The sequence below is a fragment of the Nyctereutes procyonoides genome, unplaced genomic scaffold (assembly GCF_905146905.1).
Source record: "Nyctereutes procyonoides isolate TBG_1078 unplaced genomic scaffold, NYPRO_anot_genome, whole genome shotgun sequence".
Classification (NCBI taxonomy): Eukaryota; Metazoa; Chordata; class Mammalia; order Carnivora; family Canidae; genus Nyctereutes; species Nyctereutes procyonoides.
The window spans coordinates 11,615,966-11,639,047 of NW_026575155.1; the positions used below are offsets into that span (position 1 = coordinate 11,615,966).

Below are 23,082 nucleotides of genomic sequence, written 5' to 3' on the forward strand. Positions count from 1 at the left end.
TGAGATCTCTCCCACCAGAATTTAGGTTGTGTGTTTTCAGAGGGCCATTTATTTTTAAAACCAGCATGGTCCATAAGACCAAGGGCTTCGTTCACCAGAGCTCTGTTAGCCCTACAGCCGCATTGTTGAGCACCAATAGTTACACATTCAATGTATACGTTAAAGAAGTAAATGAAGTTTCAGAATTTCGCATGCGCTCTGATGTTCACCGCTGCCCATGCTGAAGAGAGCTTGGAGACCATTTCGTCCAACCCTCTCATTTTACAGATGAGGAAAACAGGCCTAATTGATAGCTGGCAATACTAAATTATAGCCCTTCTAAAACTCAATAGCAGAGCTAGTAGGCTTCTTAATGTGCTCAATTACCATATGGATCCCACGAGCTGATGAGTGTGCTGTGACCTTGAGCATTTACATTCTGTGGTTTTCAGATGTTTATGTTTCTAACGTGGTATTTGTAATCCCAAGGCCCGGTAACCTTTACCATGAAGGTCTTGCCAGTCCCCAGCTCTGGGCACCTCCCCTCTTCCATACTCAGCCAGGGCTCCCAGGCTGCCCAGTATCGGCAAAGTCACAGCAGGTGCAGCCTAGAGACCAGGTCCTGTGTGAGGGGCTCACAGACCCTGTGGCTGGTTGAACTCCTTTCTTTATCTCCTGTCTCCTCTCCTGGCTTCTCAGGAACTAGCTCAGGTCCTTCCACATCCTTCATCCCTGCTCATGTTACCCCAAAGGACCATACCATCATTCCCTGGATGAAGAGCACAGTTCATCAAATTTCATCCTCTATTCCTTAATATTTATCTATAGCTCTTCCTATCTTTCTTCCCCTTCCCCTCAAATGGAACAGAAGCTTCATGAGAACAAGCGCTTTGTTTGTACACTGGAATCCCCAGTGTCTGGAATAGTCTGGAAAGTAGTAGGTTCTCAATAAATACATGTGTAATGGAGATAACCTTTCTTCTTTCCTTCCTATCTTAGGGAAATAGGTGTCCCCCTCCTTTCTAGGACTCACCCCTGGGAGCATCAATGCCTCCTGAACAGTGTCTCTCTCAAATCTTTGACCTCTAGAACATGTCCTCTCTCCCGAAATCTTATTTCCTTAGTTGTCCCTTCTGATGAACCTATATGGCTGTCCAACAATCAGGTGGCACTTTCTCCAGCTGCTTTGCTTGAAAGTCTTCTCTCCTTCTTTTCAATGCAGGCAGTCTCCAAGATTCTGTCCTCAGCTGCCTTCTGCCCTTAGTGCTTTTCTTTTGTACAGATCTTATTGACTCATGTGGTTAACTCCTGCTCCTTGAGATGAGAGCCAGCTTCACCATGTTGTCTTCAGTATTCTCTACTTTTCATGTAAATCCTCCTTTTTATCCGGGGACCAACCCCAGAGACCTGCCAGCTCCTGTTCCCCTGCCACTACTCTACCTCTAATAGGTGTGTGAATTTCACCTGTTGGTAGGCCAAGGTGGTGATGCCCTTGAGTTCATGTATTGCTTAGGTGAATAAAACAGCCTCCTGAATAATGTCTCTGTAGCTACTCTCTCCATCTACACCTGTCTTGCTACTGGCTTCTCTTTACCTGTTGAAAGATCAAACTCTTCAGTTTGATCTCCATGGCCTTTTAAAAATCTATCGCCAGTATAGCCTTAAATTTGTCCTCATACTAACTTTCTTGAGGTACCACAGTGATTCTCAACCATCAATACACAGTAGAAACAAACAGGGAATTTTCAAAAAGTACCAAAACTCAGGTTCCAAATAATATGTCCCTTCTTTCCCTTCTGTCTGATGAGCGGTTCTGATTCAGTTGATATGTGGGGAAGCCAAGGTATTAGGGCACTTGAAAACTTCCCCAGATGTTTCTTAGATGCCAGCCACAGTGGAAAAGTATTGATATAAGCTATGATCCAATAAAATGAATGTGCCCAAGAAAGTACTTTGCTACCACATCATACTTTGGCCTGGGCAATTCCCTTCACAGACAATTCTCTTTCTTCTATTTCCTCTTCCTACAGAAAATGCATGAAGGCTTCTGTGATTCTTTCAGTTGGAAAGAATCAATCCTTTCCTGAAAGTTTTTGTATGTTTGTATACGTTACATTCATCCATGTCAGCTGGGGAGATACTATGTTAAATAAGGACAATATATAGAGTATGAGAATAAGAAAAAGTCCCTGTCTTTATACTGTTTACAGTCTCATGGGATAGGAGAAACACACGAGCCACTAAATAATATTAAGCCTTATGATAGAAGTCTAAAAGTGTCCACAAGATAGTGTTTAGCCATAGTGGATTCTATTCTGCTTGGTGTTGCAACAATTCATGTATATGTCATCTCCCCTATTAGATGGTATTGTTTGAGGACCAGGACATCAGACACAAGACTGAATTTTCTTAGAGTTAAATGTTTGCTGAATGAGTGAGTGACCGAGTGAGTAAATTAGTAACATGTTGGTAATTAGGCAATAATGGAGAATAGTAGCAATTTCCAGGAAATAGTGGCCGAGATGGAGGGGTTGTCCCACTGGAATTTAAAAGCCACGTCATCATTTTTAATTCTAGGCTTTGTATGAGTTTTACAGTTTTTCTCAAACATCCACTCCATAGTTTGTTTAAAATGCCAATAGGACTAGCATTAGAAACTAGGTCTTATTTATCATGACTGAGAAGGGGGTAATGGTCTACCCAAAATAATACTTAGCTCTTTTGGCTTAAGAAGTAAATCCTAGAGATCAAATGTGGTGGCTTAATGGATGAAGAGAAGAACTAGAGATTAGAAGGAATAGATGCCCACCCTATGGATCCATGAGCCTTCCCTCCATTCCTTCTAACCTTACCCTGGTCTTCAAGTTAAGTCCTTGGGCTTCTTAAAGATATTCTCGAGAAACCTGCTAACATTGAATGAAGACAAATAGGATTTTGCAGCAATTTACAGGCTAATGTTGTATGTGGGTGCATGTATGTGTGTATGCATGTGTGTGGGGTGGGCGAGGTAAATAAAGGAGGAACCAAAACACATGTGAAAGTAATTAGACTTCTTTAATGGAAACCTATAATCCCTTGTGTAACTACGGGTATAATTAATCATTCCTGAAAAAGGAAGCCATCCTGAGAGAGAAAAGCTGTATCTGAACATCTCTGTATTCTTTGAGGACACCTGTGAATCACAGCATAAGGGTCATCAGCAAAGGAAACTGAAACGGTCAGGCCAGCTTCCGGGAGCGTCTGAGTCAGGATGGTCAAAAGGAAATGTTCCTTAACCCAGAGAATTGCAGCATAGTGGAAAGTCGCTTCCCACAGGGGTGGAACAGTATGTAACTATAAGTTGCTTCAAAGAAAGAATTCAGAAAACTTCTTGTGTACTGATAAATGTGTTGAAACTGCTCATGTGTTTTGGGTCATCTTTGACCTTCATTCATTCTTTAATTTATAGATTGCTTATTAATCCATTTATTGGTTCATTTGTTGACTCATATGTAGAGTGATGAATACGAATCATTAAAACTTTTGTTTTGAGCACCTTCTAGATGCCAGGGACTGTGTTACTGTGGGTGCAAAGATGAATGAACCGCCAATCTTTGTTCTCAAAAAACTCACCAACTGGAAGAGGAGATGAGTGCATTCAGAGACAATCATGGTGCTGGAGTGAGGGCATTATAGTTTGAGTTACAGTGATGAAGGAGAGACAGGGTCCTAAATGAACCCTTAGTGGGAGGAGTGAGCCAAGGGTACCATGGGGGTTCAGCTGAGAGATCTGGCACTAGGATAGGCTTTTCAGGCAGCCAAGACGCCAGGAACAAAGACAGGTAGAAAGATGTGGGGCAGTATGCAGCCTGCACAGAAGTGAAAGCAACTCATCATCCCTGAAGCTTGGGCAGTGGAGAGAACATCCAGAGATGTCACCAGCAGGATGAAGCCTTGAAAGGGCAGCAGAACTGGGGATGGACACAAGAATTATTCTGGAGGCAGAATTGAAGACAATGTGTTGTGGTCATAAAGGTAGGGGGGTAAGAAGGTGACCTGGCATCAAGCTTGGGTGAATGTGGAGCCACTCACAGAAAGGATACAGGAGTAGCAGCAGCATTGGAGTGGGAGGCTGCAAGGCAGCACAGTACACAGGGAATGCTGACTTCGAGGACAGAACCCCTCCTGCATCTTCTGCAGGTAAATGAGGATGTGTGTTACAGGGGACCGAGGCAAAGGCACTTTTTCTCCACTCAATTCATCAATACACCAATGCATAAGAGTGTTCATTTTGAGACCCATGGCTGCTTTCCCTAACACTGCAAGAATCTAAGCTGCCTTTGCTTCCATCATCCATCCATCCATCCATCCATCCTCCATCCATCCATCCATCATCCATCCATTCATCTATCAACACTAAACCCCTGCTAGAACCTTGGCATTGGCACATGCAATATAAGGTATGACAGCTTATATTCCAATGAAGGGCAATGGAGTATGACACATAATGACCCGGATTTGGGGTCAGACAGACCAGGATCTAAATACTGCCACCGCCACTGACTAGTCATATGGCCTTAGGCAATCTTCCTAACTTGTCTGAGACCCTTAATTTTTTTAAAGTTAAATTCAATTAGCCACCATATAGTGCATACTTAGTTTTAGATGTAGTGTTCAATAATTTTTCGGTTGCGTATAACACCCAGTGCTCATCACATCACGTGCCCCCCTTAATGCCCATCACCCAGTTACTCCATCCCCCCACCCCCCTCCCCTCCAACAACCCTCAGTTTATTTCCTATAGTTAAGAGACTCATGGGTTTTCTCCCTCTCTGATGACTTTTCAGTTTTCCCTCCCCTACATTGTGATCCTCTGCACTGTTTCTTATATTCCACATATGAGTGAAACCATATGATAATTGTCTTTCTCTGATTGACTTATTTTGCTCAGCATAATGCCCTCCAGTTCCATCCATGTCTATGTAAATGGTAAATAATTTCTGATGGCTGAGTAATATCCCATGGTATATATAGACCACGTCTTCTTTATCCATTCATCTGTTGATGGACATCTGGGCTCTTTCCACAGTTTCGCTATTGTGGACATTGCTTCTATAAACATTGGGGTTTAGGAGCCCCTTCAGATCACCACATTTGTAATGGTTTGTATCTTTGGGGTAAATACCTAGTAGTACAATTGCTGGGTCATAAGGTAGCTCTATTTTTAACTTTTTGAAAAACCTCCATACTCCACAGTAGCTGCATCAGTTTGCATTTCCACCAACAGTGTAAGAGGGTTCCTCTTTCTCTGCATCCTCGCCAACATCTGTTGTTTCCTGTCTTGTTAATTTTAGCCATTCTGACTGGTATGAGGTGGTATCTCATTGTGGTTTTGTTTTGTATATCCCTGTTGCTGAGTGATGTTGAGCATTTTTCATGTGTCTGTTGTGAGCCCCTTATTTTCACCAGAGTTCTACCAGAGTTACTGTCGTTTGGAGTTAAGGAATAGGAAGTGCAAACACGGTGCTGGTCATGAGTATGTTCTCAGTTAATGGTTGTTGGTAACTTGGTAAGTGTTATTGCAATGAGATATACATAAGGAAACAAACAATTCCACCACACTGAGGTAAATATTCCAAGAGACTGAAGCACAGGGACAGGGAAACATATAGGGAAATCACCGAACCCATGAGAACAGGGGAAGCACCTACCTAGAATGAACAGTGTCTCAAAGGTAGATATGAGAAAGCAGCCGAAGAAAGGGAGAGAGCTTTCTAGCAGATGGTCTGGCATGTTTGGAAGCATAGAATCAGTCAATAGAGGACCAATCCATTTGGGCAACTGTGAGTCATTCAGCATGGTTCCACAGGCTGCAGAGCGGCTGGTGCCAAGGCAGAGGTAGTGGGTGGCTCCTGAAGGGTGCACACACCATGCTCAGAAGGTCAGCAGCTCAGGCCTTGGTTTGTGGATAACCTGGGCCCCATAGCTGGGCAGTGGAGGAGCTCTTAAAGGCTGTAGTGTGGGGAATACCTTAGAAGGACAGCCACTGGAGACAGGGACCTAGTTATGAGCCTGCTGTGGTCACCAGAGAAAGAAAGTATGTGCCTCTACACCAAGGTGGTGGTGGTGACAAGAGAGAAGGACACCTTTAAGGATATTGAGATAAACTAAAGGTATTCCAAACGTGGTTATGGGATGCAACGCATTCTCCTTAGCTGAACTTTTCGTCCCTCCTCACAACCCAAAGACAACAAATTGGCTTTTCTCATTCCATGAGGGTTGTTTACCAATGATCATGAGGAAGCAAGAGATGGCACCCAGGGAGCACAGGGACCATTACCCAGCTTTGCAACTAGGGTCCCACTCTCAGTTCCACCCTCTGAAAATGGGATCTCTAGTGGAAAATAGGGCTGAAGACAGATTCAAGATAGAACACTAAGAATTGGCCAACTAGGTGTAATTTAGATGCCAAATCATGTCAAGTGGTCAGTTAGAACTTAGAACTTTCTTTTTTGCCCCCTCCATGGTCCTTGTCAATCCCAAACATGTGCTCTTAGGCGCCGAGGTATTCCAGTCCGAGTTCTTTTGGGCTACGTTATGTTTGTGTGTGATGTGAACCTAGACTCAGAGGAGGTATCATCCTAATTCAATCACACATCACTTTTCCCTGACACTAGCTGCACAGTATAGAAGATGCAGATATTTGAAAATGGGTTCACTACCACTAGTGCAGAGTACGATATGGCTCAGAAATTAAGCAAAGGCATGTGGTTCAAATTAGACCAAAGTAGTCTTTTGAAAGTTGTACTGGGACACACAAACATAAATGGCCAAGTAGACTCTGTGAATTAAAAGAATCATTTTGTTTGTCAATAATGAATGTGTGTGTGTGTTTTTTTTTACTCGCAAATATTCATTGAGCACCGTATGTATTTTTCTCCTCTTCCTTTGGATAAAGAACATTTGTAACCCACTGACTCTCAGGACCAGGGTCCCATCAGAGTGAGAGTGTATGGAAGTAGCTCTTACTAGTCAGAAACTTCTGACGTGGCTTTCTTTAACTTAACGTTAGCACCACGGGATCTTTGATAATAGGAGTGGTCAAAACTTTGGTTTCTAGCTATGCTTCTCGTAAAGGAAGTTTCCAGATATAAGCCAACACGGGAAAAGAATTGCTGACTACAGGATTGGCTTGTGATGCTTTTTAATGTTCTCTCTCTCTCTCTCTCTCTTTTTAAATGAAGTCAGCTAGTGATCTTGAACTTCTTCCCATAGGTAAAGCTCCTTTCGCAACAGTTCTGTGAGAGAAATCAGCCTTACTGGCTCCCACAGCTGGGGATGGCCATCCATGGGAGAGGACAGAGTCACCCCAACCATTTTCTGTGTTCTGTTGTGCCATTCAGATGAGGAATTGTGGTTGCAAAATGCTAATTGCAACCCCAAGTGTAGCTGCCTCATCGCTGGGGAGCTTGTTAGAAATGCAAATTCTCAGACCTCAGCCCAGAACTCCTGAATCAGAATCTGCATTTTAGCAGGAACCCCAGGGAATCTGTCTGCACAATAAGATTTGATAAGCACTCATCTAAAGTAAGACTGAAAAATATACAGCCTCCCTCTACACACACACACACACACAGACACACACACACACAGACAGACACGGACACTTTGGGACCTACTGGCACGATACATACACGTATTGTCCTGCATTAATACACTATGTACATTTAAAAATATGCACAACATATAAACATTGAAAAGGATGAAGTGGAAACTCAATTTGAATACTTCTATTTCTTCCTTGCTCTTGGATTCTTGACTCACAAAACATCAGACACTCCAGTTCTAAGGAAGCAAACAGAGAGCTATTGCTGGAAAGGATCTTAGAGCCTTTTATATATGATGGCCAGTATGCTTGAAGCCTCACAGAACGTGAAACCATAGAAAGTAATTTGTTAGGCTAAATCGAATATATTGATGCCTCTTGTGCTTCTCAATTTCATCAGTGTGAAAACTATAAAACCCATTTTCTCTACAAGGCAGGATCCTGTAGGATATTCTTTGAGCTATGGCACAAAATAGGAAGTCTAAACCTTCATTTCTACTTTGGTGATTCAAGTCAGTGGTGTATTTGTACCCCTCTCCTCCTGAGGCGCCTAGCTTTGGACTGGCCTCCCTTCTGACCTACAGCATCAGTTCTCATGTCTTTAAGTTTTATCAGTTACTAAATCTGGACATTTGGGAGTTCACTTGCATGACACCTTTGTCCTCCTGGTTCTTCTCTCAGACACAAAGTCCCTACTACCATGTGGTCGGACTTGTGCTAGCATGAGGGTTAAAAGAGGAATTACCATTAAGCCTGGTTTAAGGAGAATCAGAAGTCTCAAACACAGTGCTGCAGCAACACTTAAATGTTATCATGAAGTGTAAACAACTTGCAAAAGGCAGAAGAAAGGAGGAAGAGGAACTCTCCCGGGAAGCTGAAGGAGGTGATATTTGAGCTGGGCCTTGGGGGATGAATAGGAGTTTGCCACACACGGGGGCACAGGAAAGGAATTTGAGGTAAAGGACCTGCCTGAGCAAAGGCATTGGGCAGGAAACCTGCTTTATATTAGCATGCATTTCACTCGAGTGAAATAGAACTCAACTAAATGAAGCCTCAAGTTGATATGAAATAGCAACCCTGAATGCTTCCCCAACACTAGGTTCTTGGAGTTGTACAATCTAAACGTCTCTGAAAATAAATTATTTCATACGGTTTGGCCACAGCAGTGTGTGGAAAGTTTTTCAGTAGGGCACAGTAAGTACTTCTCATTTACAGTAAAATCTGGAATGTTTGGGAATGGTCTGTGCTAGGGAAATTGAATTTTCAGATTAACTCCATAAAAATGGAAAGTGTGGTTGAAAACCTTCCTCGTTTTGTTTTCCTTTGAAGAGATAACTGCTCTTAACATTTTAGAGGCATTTCATTTTCATCTTACCTAGAGAGGGAAACATGGAGCAAATACACTCTATGCCCGGCTTTATCAAATCCTTATTTTTAACGGACATGGTTAGCATTTTTGCCATGGTTTTTAAAGACTGCACAATATTTCGGCTTATGAATATTTTATAAATTTAAAACCTTTTCTATGTTATTGGTAATGCAGATTGACTTGAACGTTTCAGTATTGTAACTAATGTAGAAGGCATTCTTGTACATAATCCCAATGTCTCTGGATCAAAGAGTATAAATAAATAGTTTTAAACTTTAAGCATATTGTCAATTAGCACCAGAAAAAGCTATAGTAAATGATTCCATCATAAGCCATATAGGAAGCCATTCATCTCTGCATGCTTGTCTGTATGGACTATTGACGTGTCTTTAAAAATTTTTGATGACTTGACCAGTGAGAAGCTGTGTTTCTTGGACCTGTGGTGCCTAGGCCTCCTACCCCGCCAGGCTCTGGGGCTGCCCAAGGCTCAGACTGGGGACTGCTTCTCCCACACTCCATTTCTGGGAGAATCTCATCCACTTATCTGTTTCAGATTTTATTTGCAGGCTTCAATGTCAAAGTCGGCCCGCCTGCCCCGCCCTCTCTTGTGAACATCAGCCTAGACCCCAGGTCTTATCTCTGCTTATCTCTGCTCTGTCCTATGCATCCCCCAGAGCACTCCTTCAAACCTCACCTCTAGAGGAGCTAGATCCTCCATCTGGATTGAGATTGTGTGCCAGAGTGAGCGTCACACACTATGGAGATCTGAGAACATATGAATGATTTTTAAATTCCAGAAGATTCAGTGCCCTCTGAATCAGTATGTTTACTTTAATCCCCCACCCCCATCCCATCCACCTCATTTTCATGCCAGGAGGTCATGAGCCATTTTGAGACTCATCTGTTCGAGGTGTCTATTGGCTATCTTGAACAGGTAACTCAGAAGCCCTTGGCTCCCTCAGTCTGCTAATACTGTCCTTGTCCATATGTAGGTACTTATGGGTTGGATTGCTGAAAGCACCAGCTAGCCAGACTTCAAGCATCTATGCTTGTCTCCTTCCAATTTATTCTACATGTTGTGTCAGAAATGATGGCTTTGAAAGCAAGTCTGATCCCCTTTTTCTTGATTGAAACCCTGAAATTCTTCTTGCTCCCCTAGTATGAGGGTAATGGTCCTCATGGAGCCCCCCATGCATGGCGGGGCTTTGCCCCAAGCTCTTGCCTGACCCTTATCTACTCAATGTCCCTTCCCACTTCCTGGAAGGAGGAAGCTCCATGCCAGCTGGGCCTTTGCAAACACATGTGTCCCTCTGCCCAGAACACTCATCTTGATCCTAGCCCACCTCCTTACCTGCCGAGTGCTCCACATTCTTTATGTCTCCACCTTAATGCCACCTCCCCAGGGAAGCCTTCCTGGGACCCCTGACAAGGACATATTATATACACTATGTTCCATTCTCTCATCCTTTCTTGCATTTCTCCTTAATTCTTCTCACAAATATCTTCAAAAATTCACCTAATGATTTATTTAATACCTCCCTTCCCTGCTCTATTATAAACTACACAAAAGCAAGGGCCAAGCAAGTCTTATTCACTGTTGGATGTCCAGCATGCAGTGCAGGGCTTAGCACATAACAGGTGCTCAATAATCTCTTGGTGTGCAAATGAATGAAAAACACTGTCGAAATATCTTCAGATTTTTCACCTTTTTAATTTTTTTGATGCATATGTTTATAAAGGTTGTTGTTTGGGGCCCATCGTTTGTTTGTTTTTTTATTAACTTACAAGAACTTTCTATAATCAAAATATTAACCCTCTGCTGTTATCTTTGTTAAACGTAATTTCCCTTTGTTAGGTCATATCTTATATGTTTTGTTTATTGTAAACATAAAATGATAATAGCTCTTATATACTAATTAGTGTAAGCAAGCAGAGCACCATGGGGCTTTATGTATTATAACCTCACACCACCCTGTCAAGCGTAGGAGTTCTTATTGTCACTATTCTGCAGATGAGAACCTGAGGCACAGAGGGGTTAGGTAAGTTATCGAAAGTCACATAGCTACTATTAATATAAGTAGGACTCTGTACTCTTAACCTTTATGCTCCTTCTGAAGAAAGTTTTTTTTTTTTTAAGTACAGAGGAGGTAATATTCAACTTGACTTTTAAAGTGCAGGTTGAGTTAACGGAGAATGAGAACCTTTAGGAAGGAATGGCATGTACAGGACAAGGAACCCTGAGGGGATTGTGCGCAGAAGGAAAAGGCAAGTATGCACCCAGGCTACATCCTGAAGGGAACAAAGATAGAGAGAGAGAGCAAGAGCCAGACAAAACTCAAGTCTAGCTTTGTAGAGGTGTGTAGTGTAGAGACCTGTCCTGTCAGCAGGGAGGGCTGCCGGAGGATTTATAAAGGGGAGTGTTGTCAGAATGACTGCTCTGTAGATGAGTAGCTTTCCTTCTTTCTGGTAAGAATGAGAAGGAAATCATGGTAAGATCAAGTTGGGTGCAACTGAACAGTGTATTTGCTGTAAAAACCCAGCTTCACAATTCTGAGAAATGCAACGTGTCAGGCTCTGCAGACAGAAGGTTATGTGTGAATTTGAGCTGTCTTTTCCTCTTCTGTTTCCATGTAAGAAGAAATTGTACTGTTGCTTCTGAGTAAGGGGTGTTGGGATGTCCCCCCACGGCTACTGTCATTGTTTTCTCACTGCATCCAAGCCCTGTCACTGCCAATGCCGGGCCATGCCATGATGTCACGCTGGAAAAGAATGAACTGTGGTTCTCATTGTTAGGGATCACAGATATTCTTCTAGAAGGAACAAGGATTGCTACAAATGTTAAGTGTCTATGGGGAAATCAGTCAAGGAGGATTCAAGATGTTGGCCGTACTTCTGTGACAGAATCAGAAGCACTGTCCCTCAGAGCCTCATTGATGACAGGTGAAACCCTGTCCAGGTCCACGGAGCCTGGAGAGATTAGGGGCAAAATTCAGGAGTGTCCATGATCAAGGCCGGGGCAGAGGGAGGAGGCAGTTTGTTCTGAATCGCGTCTAACTAAAGTCTATACTTTTGTACTATGAATGGGGAACACACTGCCATCCTACCAGCCCCAACTGTGACTTGGTCAGAGCAGGAATCATGCTTTTTCACTTCATTTTCACAATGCATTTGTTTCAGAGACTTTGAAATAACATGTCTGCTCAGTGCACCTCCATTGCTTGAAAAAGAAGCCCAACTCTCTTTTTTTTTAATGCTTGAATAAGTGCATTTTAATATTATTGGTGTCTTTTGTAATCCTATTTAGCTTATTTTTATCTATTTAAACCCATCCTGAGAAGGCAGTCCAACCCAAAGGACCACAACACAAAAATGGTTAAGGAATCCCTGAGCTGAAAGATTAAAAATGAGACTCGCTAGCTAGACTTTCTGATCCTTCTGGTGAACCATGCATGAAATGGCCAGACTCTCATCCCACAATGATTGTATTTGTCTTTAGGGTTCCTAGTACTGGGAAAGTCTGGGTGGTGTTCTCCTAAGAGTGTTATCTGTATGTGAAAACTTGTCTTTAAAATTTTTTGACCTTCTAAGCTACTCTTGAGCGTACATTTGCTCTTCCCTAGGGATATCAGATTTAGCAAATAAAAGTATAGGTCTTGTTTGTGCTACATCTATCTAGTACATGTATATGGATTTTAGATTAACAACGAATACTTTTTAGTATAAATAAGTATATATCAAACATTGCATGGGACATAGTTATACTAGAAGATTATTGGTTGTCCACTTGAAATTCAGTTTTGACTGGGAATCTCATATTTTAACCTAGCAACTCTAAAAGTGCCAAAATTGGGCTGATGGTCCTCCAGCTAATTAACTATAGATGGTTAGAAAGTGTCTCCTGACACTGTTTACTGATGGAGATTCATTAACCACCAAGGGTCTCAGACCGAATGGGAAGAGATTTTGAAGTTTGAGATTTTCTTAGTGATCATAAGCATCTATATTTTCAACTTGAGGACAAGCAGACAACTCAGAAGTATGACCAGTCCTTCAAGTAAACTAACCACAAATCCAAGAATTTGGGTTTAAACTGTATACCCCTGAGGTCCTGTGATATCCAGTTTCTCTATCAGAGAAATGTGGTCAAAGTTTAGACTGACAGTGAAGCTGAATTTCAAAACCTTTTGACACTCGTCCCATTGTTAAATAACCTGGTTCCAAATCAAGCAAAAGTCTTAATTTCTTCTGTCTGGGACGAGATTACAGTCATGATAATAATGAGCATGGAAATCACCAAGGACAAGAATGCCACTTCTGTGTCCAGGTGAATCACACCAGAGGCCATTAATCATCAGTTGATAGAGACCAGCAATTCCAAATTAATTCTAAACAGAAGAAAAAGTAGTCAGCTTGCAGCCAGAAAAATAACCCAGCCTGAAATCGGTATGTATATTTATACTGTGATACTCTTCCTATATTTCTTTGCCTTTAACAGAGTGGAAATATAATTGTGAGGCAAAGCAAGACGTGAAGGGTTAAAGGTGTTGGATTCAATGTCTTAATGAGTGAGAGATTTATTAAGGGGAAGGTCAACTTGAAATTTTGCAAATTATGTAATGATAATTGTAACAACACAGTGCTCTCTGCTCTCAAGCCACCTTTCAAGCAGGGATATGAAGGTTAGAGAAAAGGAACATCCTGGCTTGCCTCCTACTTTTTCCTTCCTTTTTTAATGCTCCAACTATGCTCAGTTTGAGTTTTATTAAAGAGAATATACCAAATAAAATAGTTGTTTCTCTACAAGTAGTATCTGCAAAGACAATATCTTCCATTCTGATTTATAGCAGGTTACAGTCAGACAAACCCAAATGCTCTCCATTTCCTTCTCCTCCTTACCTAAAATCTGAAGGGGACAATGCTGAGCCACCTCCTCCCCGTTGCATTTGAGCCGATACAGACAAGAATAGTAAGTGAGAGTCCATGAGCTAGTTAAAGAAATCTCTTCCCTGGAGAGAAAATCGGGGGCAGTGTCACTAGGGAGGCTAACGCAACACAATTTGCCTTGGGTTTTTTTTTCCCCCCTAAGACATAAATTTTCCTGTTTTACCAGTCATCCCACAACAATGCATGTCCAAGCCATGCTGTGATTAGAGGGGAGAGTATGCTTATTACCCAACTTCTTCACATGTTGGAGCAGGGAGAGACCAAGGGTGGTAAACCAAAGGAAATTTCCATTTGCTGTTTAGCTGCTGCACATTCTTACTCTATAGGAAAGTTAGCTGTTATTAAGTAATAATGTTCAGCTGAAGTTGGTCACTTGTAACAACAGACAGATGTATAATGTTTTATTTAGGTTAGCCAGCTCTTTCACAAATAAAGGGCTTGAAATTAAACTGTCTTTACAAAAATATTCTGCAAATGATACCTCTGCCTTATTCCAGTGCTCAGATTCTTTGCCATGGAAAATGGAAAATGAGTCTCCTGTTGAACCCCGTGTCTGTTTAAACTTGTTTTTGCCGAGTAGAGAAAGGTTGATGTGCTACAGAATGAAAAAAAAATTTTTTTTAAAGAATCTGCATTGAGGAATAAAGGGTATAACTATGCAAACCACATTTAGAGATGGAAAAGGATTTTTTTAGTACTTATGGAATTTGAAACAATAATAATGGAATGGAAACATAGGGAAAGGGCTAAATGTTTGACCGCAGAGGCAAATTGGATCATCAGATGCTCACATGCAATGCAAAATGTGGGATTTGTCTTTAAAGGAGTACTTGTTGGTTTCCAAAGGAAAGAGCTCGCCAACCCACCAAGCCATCGCTGACAAACTCTGGCCACATAATCCCTTGGGAAGTTGGGTTCTTTTTAAGACACAGGTTTTGGGCAGCACCTGCAGAGCTTCTGATTCAGTAGCTGAAGTGTGAAACTTAAGAATTGGCATTTCAAATGAGCTTTCAAGTGGTACGGATGCTGCAGTTGTTGGGGGGACGGGTTTGCCCTCTTCTATGCCACCCTGTAGTCAGTATCCAGTGAGATGGGTAGCTCATCTCAAGATATTTTGTGACAATAAACACAGAAACCTGCCTGTCAGACAAATTGAGAGGCACAAAGCCTTGCTTCCTCCCCTAATCCTGCCACAGTCTCAGCGACCTTGAACAAGTCATGCAACTTTTTGATCCTCTTTTCCCCCAGATATAAATTGCAGAGTTTAAACTGGATCAGCACTCTTTAAAGTGTTCTCAAATGTTATAGAAATGCCAGATATCTCAGACCCTGTAATAGACAACCATGAGATGTCAATCTCCAATGGGTGCAGACCAGGAACCGTTTGGATGTTTGGAAGCAAAGCTTCCCAAAATTATCTGAGTACAAATCCCTTTATTTGTGGAATGCCTGCACCACACACTTGGGGGAAGATCTAACAAGGGACGGCTAAGACCCTTCAGCCCCCGCTCACTCAGCCATGGAGTCCAGGTTCACTCTTCTGGCCTCTGACATTCCTGGCCAGTGAACCCTGAAATCCACTCCAGGATGATACCCTCCATCTAAGGAAGAAACTTTCAGGCAATTTTCAACCAAAATTGATTTCCTTTTCACCAAAATTTCCCTTTTATTTCCCCAGGATAATATACTTGAACTTCTATCCCCTAGGATGCTTCTCCTGGCAATTGAATACCCTAGGGGGCATCTACCATACTTATATATTTAACCCCATCAACTTTCTCTTCTTTCTTACATCAAAGGGCCCATTCTTTTGTTTGAAAGTAATGAGACTGAACTTTGAGATGATCCGATTTATGTGCTTGTGAATTTCTTACGTATTTTATATAGTTCATATATAATTCATTAAGCGGTGCATGGTGCAAATCATGCTCTCAAAGTGCGGTCTCAATACCAGCAGGTCAGCATCACCTGGGAACTCATTAGAAATGCAGATTCTCAGACTCCACTCTGGACCTACTGAATCAGAAACTCTGACCCAGCATGTTTCAAGGCCTCTGGGTGATTCTGATGCCCTCTGAGGTTAGAGAAGTCATGGTTTCGAGACGAGAGAAAATGGATATAGGCTCAAGCAAACCTTGTGCTGTCTCATAGTTTCCTAATCTAGAATCCTTGAACAATAACAGTACCTCTTTCAGAATTGATGTGAAAATTAAATTGCTATATGGCACTTCTATAAGGTCTGGCATGCTATCAACAATAAGTCACTGGGTGACGGGCACTGAGGAGAGCACTTGATGGAATGAGTAGTGGTTGGTATACATTGGCAAATCAAACTTCAATTAAAAAAAACAATAAATCAAAAAAAACAATAAATCAAATATAGCTATTTATTCTGTAATGGATACTAACATGTAGTGAGCAGGGACTTACCTTATGCTGCATCAAAGTTCATCATGAATAGAAACATTCCTTCTGAGCTGAATTTGACGACTGAGGAGCTCAGTGGCTAGATAGGAACACAGCTACGGAGACAGATCTGGTCTGCCAACAAGGTCCTCCATGGATTAGTTTTATGAATATGTGTAAATTATCTCATCTGTCTAAACTTCGTTTCCTCATTTGGAAAATAGAGAAAATACTTTCTTCGCAAGGTAAAGAGAAGGGTGAAATACTATATTGTCTGTAATTGCTTTGGAAAGTGCCTGGTCCTTTTTAAGTACCCTCTTCCCAAATGAAAGCTGCCAGTGGTATAACGATAATGTGTGTCTCTCATTACAGATTATGAGGCTACCTTAACTAAGGGTGTCTTGTTCAACAGAATATTAGAGTGATAACATCTAAGGCCCTTCTACCTCATCCAGAAAACTTGTCAAGATAAGCTTAAATATTGATTTAGAAACAATTTATATGAGAATTTATTCACCCTTCTATGTTGTCCTTGAGATCAGGCAAATCTTTGTGCCTACTTGAATCTTGTTAGATTTGGGTTTCTTTTTTGATTCATTGTTTAGTCATAGACCAACATTCAGAGTTTACATTAGGGATATTTCAAGACTTTCCATATTTTCTTTAAAATACTGTATCCTTTAGGTCAGGCCTATAATCCTAAAACACAAAAACATGTAGTAGGGCTGTCCTTGTGGTCAGGCTTTCACTAGATTTTGCCTCAGTAACAATCACTTCTAAGAATCCAGTGGCTTAAGCAACCAGAGTCATTTGTCACTTGTGTTGCAAGTCAGCTTTGGCTCAGCTGGAGGTGCCTCCCTCCTCCCATTCCTCAGAGGAAGGAGCAGCCCATCTGAGACTATCTGAGACCCCAACATGAGTCTGATGCCTCTATTGAAGCATGGGGGAGTCACTGCGGCTCACACCCCATTGGCCAACACAGTCACTTGGCCACATCTGACACTAAAGGATGAAAACAGATTCTCTATCCCCCAACCCCTAGAGAGAGGCCTAAGGAAGAGTTCCTTATAGATGGACCCAGCAGAGAGGCGCAGCAAATAACTGGAAGCCACAATCAGCTACAACAACCAACAATGACCCTAGATTTGTCAATTAGGATCCTAGTTCTTAGCCTCAAAATATAGATCAAGATAGAGGAAACTTAGTTGCAAGTTTCCTATCATCTCAACTGGTATTTCCTCTCAGATCCTTAAGATTCTTATGGAGAAGAATGGCCAATTCCACAGCTTCCTGGAAGCTATCATTCCTTCCAGCCTTCCCCAGTCCTCAATGGCTTGATGGGAAAAATGGATTTGCAGAAGAAAATAATCATTTCCCCAGGAAATAAGAGTCAAAGAACAACCCTTTGGAATCTGCTAAGAGTCAACTTCATCCACCTTCTTCTTTTTCTGCAGAGATGCCCATTTCTGAGGCCACCTGGACAAGGTCAACTGTGTCCTCAGCTGACATGGATGGAGTCAACAATTACGTTAAGAACAGTCAGATCAGCCACTGAAGCGAGTCCTAGACTGCTTTGAAGTGCAGGGAAGAATATGGCATGAGGCCAGACCCAAAGGTCCCAGCACATGTATTTGTGTGACCATAGTTACAGGATCCAAAGAAAGGATAGCCAAGCCTCACTGATTTTATTTTCAATTATTTTTAAAGCTTTTGAGTTCAGTGAACCCCAAGTACATGCTTGTCAAGCATTTCTTTTTCTACTTACTAGCTAAACCCAAACCTTAAAGTGAAATTTAATCTAGGTATTTTGGATTCATAGCTACGAGACATATCATCCAAAAACTGTTTTGTTAGAAATATTTGATGTCCAAGGAAGCTTTTTAAGCAACTTTCCCTACAAACAGAAAGCTGCTTTGATAGAGCTTTTAAGTCAGATCCTCTCAAACTGCAATTTTCATCTGGAAATCCAAAATTATGATTTGATTTGGATTTCATTACTTCATGCCACCCCACCCCCTTTAAAGGTACATGGAATCACATCACTTAAGCTTTGGCTGAGGAACTCTGCTGTCTCCCTATTTTGTTATTCGTTATTTTTCTGCAGGTGAAAGTTAGTTATTTTTCTGCCCACTGAGGAACCCAGAATGAAGTTTTTGTCAGGATGGGCACATTGAAAACTTCACATTTGACTTAACAGAGCAAGTTTTTAGAAGGAATCAGTGTTGTACTAATTAGTAGGGGAAAATCATTCTTTAATGCTTTAAAAATCAGTACTTATCACTGGCTCACTAGGTAGTTGGCATTCATCCATGAGTATGGTGGAGATTGGACATTTCTGAAAACTAACAACCAGATGTTTCCAGTGCTTATGTGCAACAGTGTTATTTTAGAATTCTCAGTGAAAGTGAGGGGATAAGGCTCTCCATCAAGAGCAGAAAAGCTGTTGATATCATTTGAGCTGTATATCATGCTGTGGAAGTTTCCAACGTGTGTTCCTGGAGCATCACCTGTGAGCTTGTTAGATGTACAAATTCTTGTACATCCCAAACCTACTGAAATCAGAAACTCCATCCCAAACCTACTGAAATCAGAAACTCTAACACTTCCAGGTGATTCCGATGCAGCTAAAGCTTGAGCACCTTTGTCAAGGTGGCGGAGAGGGTAGGCATGGGAGCTTCACAGGGGCACTACTGCCACATGCCAGCTGTTGAGAACTTGGGTGAGTTGCTTAACCTCTGTTGCTTAACCTCCCTATTTCCTCCTCATGGGGATAATGACAGCACTTGCCTCATAGGGTTGGTATGAGGGTTAATTAAGTTCATGCATGGAAAGAATGGAGAACAATGGCTGGCACACAGCACTATATAGTGTTATCTATTGATGATGATGATGATGATGATGATGATGATGATGATGATAATTTATCTGAATCTTTATTTTATATTTGTCATTGTTATTATTCATCCGCATCTTTCCCACATTGGACCACTTCTGACTCTATTCTGACTTTATTCAGAATATAATTTATCTGAATCTTATATTTTATAATTGTCATTGTTATTATTCATCCGCATCTTTCCCACATTGGACCACTTCTGACTCTATTCTGACTTTATTAAGGCTTATTAGTTGCATGCATATTTCTTCTCGTTGGTCAGTGGATTTCTGGTCATTTATAGATTGATTCTCTCTAATAGGATGAGTATTCCAGCTCAGTGTGGCTAACTTCTTTGATCATTCATTCTTATAAGATGCTCTCTATTTGATAGAATTTTGTCCTCTCTGAGGAAATGTTGGGAACTATATTTCATTTTTCCATTCTCATTGTTTTGCTCCCAAGACTGGAAGTGTAGTTCTTCATATAGCTAAATACCATTTTCAATGTGCCTACTGTTTAGTTCTATTTCAAAAATATGTTTTTCTTTCCTTTATCTCCAGAAAACAAATGCTCCACTGCATAGGCAATAAATGACTTCATTCTATGTGTGTGTTATTGGCTTAAAGTAGGAAAGGAATGTTGACCTCTTTATTCAGTAGTTTCAAGGACTTGACTTCAATAAAGATATCACAGTTCTAAGATTACAATCCCACCCCACATGCTGGAACAATATAATGAAAACTGGAGAAATAAATACAATTTCCAGAGACTAAAGAAAACTATAATGACTTGTATGGAATATTCCTTATTTGTGGGATTAGGAGAAGGGAATTTAGAGGAGAATATCTTTTATTGTTCTTTCCATCTTGAGCTTTAAGAAACTGCTGCTATTTCTTAACATTTTAGAAGTGAAGCCAGATAAATAGCACAATCAGTAAAGAAAAACATACCTAAGAAAGTGACACAAAATTTTATGAAATGAGAATGTGTATAAACAATGAGGTAGACTTCATGAAGGAAGTCTGCTGCAGAATATAATACTGAAAATTCAGAGCATATGATGAAGTATAAATGAAAAAGGATACTGGTAAGATTTATGGGTGCAAAGAAAGAGATGCTGGATCTTCACAGATGATCATTACAGGTAATAGATCAGTGATGAAGAGATGGTTTGCCAAACACTGCAAACACACTGGGGGAATCGAGTGCATGAGAGGCTATCCAGGTTGATAACTGGGGCCACGGGCATGAAGAGAGAGCACATTTACAATAATTGGTAAATCAGAAGGCAAGTGTGAAGGATATGTATACCCCTGTGTGTAAGACAGACAAAAATGTGGATAGATCTACAGATATATATCTTAGTAAAAAGTATTCCAGGAAAGTAGGAGGTGAAAGAGCCTTCTGAATTTAGAATAGATTACATTAAACTCTGGAGGCTGAAGAGGCATTTGTGGTGTACTGACAAGAACTCCGGTCAAGCTTTTAAAGACTTTGGACCTTGTTCTTTCTGCCATGAACCATCTGTGTGCTGAAGACCTGTCACTCCAACCTCCCGGCTCTATCTCCGTGTTTGAAAAATGTGTGTCAGATGCCTTGGGTTTGACAATCTTTTCAGCTCTGATGTTCTGTGACTCAACAGTAATAATGCATTTCCACAGGCGGTAAAAATATTCTAGACTCTTCCCTTCCAATGCTCACTGTTTACTTCCTCTGCACTTCCCCTTCCTGCCTCCCTGTTTGCTGGTCAGTTGATAGTGGGCCTCAATGGGGGTGAGTTAACCCACTCTTTCCAGGGTGTTTTACTATTGAGCTCCCTCCAGAGGGTGGGAATTCTATGGGGAGAGCTGTGGTTGGGGCTTCAATTTAATTCTTAAAACATTCCTTGAGCCTTTGGTCTATTCTGGGCACCGTGCCAGATTATCAGGGATTGGAAGGTGAATGCTAGGGCCCTAGCCCTGGGGGGAATCGTGAAGGGTCAGTTTCACTGGGTCAGTCTCTTTGTAAACACCTGTGTGTCCCTCTTTCTTTCAGGCAGAAGCAGAATCCCATGGTAGCCAGGTGGGTGAAGGGGAGCGAGGACGTCCCATCTGCCTTGAAGAAGACGCCTTCTGACCTGCTGAGGGAGTGACCAGGTATTAAACAGTCTGAGGGCACAGGGTGTTGAGAGGGAGGGAAAAGGTGCTTACCCTTTGAGTGTGGTCTACCAGCCACTCTTTTCCACAGAGAGATGCTAAAACCAAGAATCTCCTCCCCAGAGGCTCTAAGTCTTGTTCCCCCTTTTAAGGCCATCAATCTTGAATAGCTATTGGTGTCATTACCTCCAACACTAGATGTGCAGAAATGTAACAAGAGAGCTTTCAGCAGAAAGAGGGAAAAGATCCAGCTCATCTGAAGCCTGGCCCATTGCCTCTTTTAAAGAGAGGTTAAAACAGAAGCTTCATGGCACTGCCTTCATGTAAACAGGGCCAAGTTTTCCAGAATCTGGCAGACAGCTGAGCTTGGAGCTTCGCTCGTGCCCGCAGGACACTCGTGTGTCACTCACACTTGAAAACTTAAGCCTTTGTTTTTATTTCAGTGGATTGAATGGCATGCACTTTCCCTTAGCAGTTTCTCTCTCTCTCTCTCTCTCTCTCTTTCCCTTTTTAAAAAGTGCATGCATTTACTTGTACATAAACTTCATTTGCTTTGGGCGATGCTCACGTTCTGAGCTTGACTATGCTTTTGGGCATGGTGGCATGTTGTTTTGTTCCCAAGTTTTCGTGGTGGTCACTTTCCTCTTGGTTACGGAAAAATGCTGCTGAGGGGCTGATAAAGCCTATGTTCTTCAGTTATATCCTGTATTTTTCTCCTAAATTAATCTCTACATAAGTGGAATAGGCTTCAAAAAGAAAAATAAATTCTGAATAGCTTAGGGCCCTTCTTTGCAATGAAAATGAAAAAGCAACTTTTCTTTCCAAGAAAAAAAAATCATTTCAAGGGTTATTCAGTAAATGACACGCTCTTAATATAACAGGAAAATTAAAAAGCACAAATCCCTGCATCTTCAACAAGTGTTAGTTTCTGATGGATGGTTTCAGTTTCCTTGAAAGGATTTGCCCAGAAGATTACTTCCAAAACTTCTGTTGAGATAATGCTGCCCTAACAGCGAAGATTATTGCATGAATCACAGACCACTGTATCCAGTTCCTTTTTAAAGGGGGGATTTTTTTCCTTTATCCTTAAAATACCAATGAGGTGGAAAAAACCCCACATGCCAACCAGGTAGTGTTACCCTGTAATTACTCCCATTGTCTGTTTCAAGGAATATAGGATGATTTATTTCAGTTGCCAGGCAGGTAGTGTAAGATGCTGTATGGCCTCACACTCAGCTTGTTCCTGTCTGTTGATGCACAGGGAAGCATTCCCGGGGACTCAGCTTGGAAACCTGGTCCATCTCCTAGGTGGATCTCTTCTTCCACAATGTCAGATGCCTGTACTTGCCTACTTGTTCTATAGCTTTTTACAAGAGATTCCTATGTTGGTTCTGGTTAATTCTAAAGGAATAAGGCAAAAATTTTGTGCCATACCTAAATGTCATACCTAATATGACATTTTGATAATTAGCATATTAACCAAGCTATTAATGAAGCATAATTATTCACTACGTGTTTGTTGTTGGTTGGTTGATGACTTAGTCCTTTCCAATATAATCATGAACTAGGAGAGGTCATCAATTCTAAAGTATTCATTGGATTGGGGGGGATGCATTTCTGCTGCAGAGAATGCCACACAAAAGGGTAAGTTTTTAAAATATTTTATTAATATTACCAGTTTTTAAAATATGTATTAATATTCTCTACTGCTATATTAAAACTATCTTATAGATGGTGCATTTTAGTTGTATGAGTGCTGACCCTATGCTCAGTCAACTTATTTTTA

The 23,082-nt window shown here is 41.3% G+C and overlaps 1 protein-coding gene across 3 annotated transcripts in view; it reads left to right on the forward strand.

Moving 5' to 3' along the window:
* KCNJ15 (potassium inwardly rectifying channel subfamily J member 15) overlaps window positions 1–23,082 on the forward strand; it is a 42,712-nt gene that overhangs the window by 16,708 nt on the left and 2,922 nt on the right. Inside the window, exons 1-2 of one of the 3 annotated variants that reach the window (XM_055313505.1) lie at window positions 11,160–11,202; window positions 21,200–21,296. The gene's annotated coding sequence lies outside the window, so the exon portion shown is untranslated. Of the gene's footprint in view, window positions 1–11,159; window positions 11,203–17,601; window positions 19,003–21,195; window positions 21,297–23,082 lie in introns of those variants that run through there. The other 2 variants (XM_055313503.1, XM_055313504.1) reach the window with 2 other exon arrangements.